Below are 3074 nucleotides of genomic sequence, written 5' to 3'. Positions count from 1 at the left end.
ATCTCCCTCTCCCTCTCCGTCTCCTACTCTTCTCCTCCTCCTGACCTCCTCGGCGAGTTGGCGACGGCTCCTCCCCTCCTCCAGTCCTCCTCTTCTTCTCTTCTGAAGTTCTGGCCTTCTGGGTTTCTGAATTCTAAAATTCTAATCTGTAATTTCCGGGTTCGATTGTTGAATTGTTGAAATGGGTTCCGGGTTCGATTTCGGATTTCCAGTTGAATCTCCTCCTCTCCGTCTCTGAGCTCCAGCGGTCCAGCCTCCAGGTATCTCTCTCACCCTCTCCTCCTTTCCAGTTGTTACTGATTACGGGAAGAACAGGAATCTGGGTATTGATTGTTCTTGGAACCATTAATATACGAGAAATTACTGGATACATGAAATTTTGAAGTTATTTTTCACTGGATTCTGTACTTCTGCAGTTTGTAATTGTCTCTTTGACTGGATGGGGTGCACTTATCTTTAGTGGATACAAGTTTTTCACCGGAGGCAAAGGAAGAGGTATGTCATGTTCTCCGGATCCATGGAATTTGAACCATTAATCACTTATTTTTTGTTAGGGTTATAGGCTGTCCATTTGTGTGTGAAAAGGTGTTGAAAAGGTGAAAAGGTGTCCATTTGTGTATGAAAAGGTGTTGAAGACGATGAAGAACAAAGAACAAGCTCGGTTTCTGTTTGGGATTTCGCTCTCTGATAGACCCAAATGGCAGCAATTCCTGCTTTGCTCTTCTGGGTTCTTCTTTGGTTATCTGGTTAATGGTGTCTGTGAGGTAAATTCACTCTCTTTGGTTTCAAGTTTTTTTTTTCGGTTTGGTTCTGGGATTTTTTTTTGTTTTGGGATGAATTTTCTTTTGTGTTTAGTTTCTTTTGAATCAAGCTAAGGGTTATGCTTTAGCTTCTGAGGAAGAAATCTTTTTGTTCCAAGAGATTTATGGTTTTTGTTTATTAGTTTTTTTTTTACTGTTTTGATTAAAGTTCTCAGATAATTTTAAAATGAGGTTTTGATCCTCTGTTTTGGCTTATGGGACCAATGGGTTTGATTATTTTATGAGTTTGCTTTTGGAGGAATCAAAGTAATAATTTTGAAGAATGAATGCAGCTCGTTGCACGTTCAGAGATGACTTGATTTTTCGTACACTCTGTATTTTTTTTTAATTGCTGATTGAATCTTAACTTTTTGCTCCATTTTCAGGAATATGTGTATAACAGGCTACAATTCAGGTAATGGTTAACATCTGGGTATTTGGTTTTGGATTTGTGGAGTGTTTGGTTTTCGAATTCAATTAGGACCCTGCTTGTTTCAGATTCTGTTTCTGATGTGTTCCTTGCTGCAGTTATGGGTGGTACTTCACATTTGTACAAGGATTTGTGTATCTATTTCTGATTATCTTCAAGGCTTTACCACCAAGCAAATGGTAAACCCATGGAAGACTTATGTGAAGCTATTTGCTGTGCTTATGGGCTCTCATGGACTTACCAAAGGCTCCTTGGCTTTTCTCAACTACCCTGCACAGCTAATGTTCAAATCAACAAAGGTAAGCAAATGCGATGTTAAAAAACTTTGTTTGTTTCTCTGAGGCAGCCAATTTTGACTTGATAATCATATCAAGTGGAAACAATTTCAGTGTAAAACAGAGAGGATTTGGAATTTGACTGCCTCTTAAGACACGTTTCTTTTTCCCCTTTCATATTTTTATTTTGTTTAGTATGGCCAGTTTGAGATTATTGTTCTTAATTTAGGGGAAAGAGTTTAAGTTGGTCTCTAGCTAAGTTTTTAGTGTCATTTGGATTCTGTTGGAATTTTTGATCTTTGGTATAGGACAAGAATAGTTTATAAATATCTATTTGGCTGTATATGTCAAACTACAGTTACTCTGCAGCCTCTCATGTTAACTTCATGATTTTGGTCCTTTTGGGGTTTCAGGTTTTGCCTGTGATGATAATGGGAGCCTTCATACCAGGTTTGAGGCGGAAGTACCCACCTCATGAGTACGTTTCTGCAATCCTTCTGGTGGTGGGTCTGATCCTATTCACCTTAGCGGATGCACAAACGTCTCCCAACTTCAGCGTGATTGGTGTGGTGATGGTATCGGGTGCTCTAGTCATGGATTCGTTTTTGGGTAATTTGCAAGAAGCAATATTTACCATGAATCCTGAAACCACACAGGTGATTCACATTCTCCGTGGGTGCTTAAAAGTGAATTAGATGCATGTTCATGGAAAAGCTGTGACTTCGGTTATAATGTTGTTCTCTATCTTATCTTATCCACAGATGGAGATGTTGTTTTGCTCTACAGTAGTTGGTCTACCTTTCTTGGTGCCACGAATGATTTTGACAGGAGAATTATTCAAAGCGTGGAGTTCATGTTCTCAGGTAACTTGCCAGTTACAAAATCTTTTGATTCCAGACTTGTTACATTACTCGCAAGCCACACAGTTACACCTAACCTTTTGGTATTATGCAGCATCCATACGTATATGGTGTGTTAGTCTTTGAAGCCATGGCCACGTTTATTGGCCAAGTTTCTGTCCTTTCCCTCAATTATCTTTCTTGAATTTCTAATAGACTGTGATTGTTAGTATTCTTTATTTCTGTGGCAGAATGATGGCTAAGTAGTCAGATTTCAATTTTGGGGTCCAACCAATTTTGTGGTCAAAGTCTTTCAGTTATATCTCTTCTCAATATGTTCCAGCAATATATGAGCTATGAAGCAAGTTCTACTTGCACAAAGGAAGAGATTTCTTATTTGTAACAGAACTCTAATTTGCATTTGATTAATTGAACGCCTTTATCTCTAATATTTCTACAATCTCTTTACACCTTCTTAAGATATATAATACTAATATATAATGTATTCACTCATCTCTACATTATTATATGCAGGTTCTTACCGAGGGTAAACTAAAAGATGTACTTAAAGCTGCCGGTGCATTGTTTTCACATATTTGTGAGGTTTAGGCAAGGTTAATGTGCATCACATTTATGGACAAGTATCGTGGGGGTTAATGTTGGGATAGAATGACTTTGTTGGATATATGGATGAATGTATCGAATCTTTACATAAATAAATGTGTTTTGG

The 3074-nt window shown here is 38.1% G+C and overlaps 1 pseudogene; it reads left to right on the top strand.

The window, feature by feature from the left end:
• Positions 1-635: 635 nt before the first annotated feature.
• On the top strand, positions 636-2715 carry LOC133746478 (UDP-galactose/UDP-glucose transporter 2-like; annotated as a pseudogene).
• Positions 2716-3074: the final 359 nt, after the last annotated feature.

This window comes from Rosa rugosa, chromosome 4, assembly GCF_958449725.1.
Source record: "Rosa rugosa chromosome 4, drRosRugo1.1, whole genome shotgun sequence".
In the NCBI taxonomy this organism is placed as follows: Eukaryota; Viridiplantae; Streptophyta; class Magnoliopsida; order Rosales; family Rosaceae; genus Rosa; species Rosa rugosa.
Note: the sequence above shows the minus strand (reverse complement) of the source record. Positions and strands in the feature narration are given on the sequence as shown.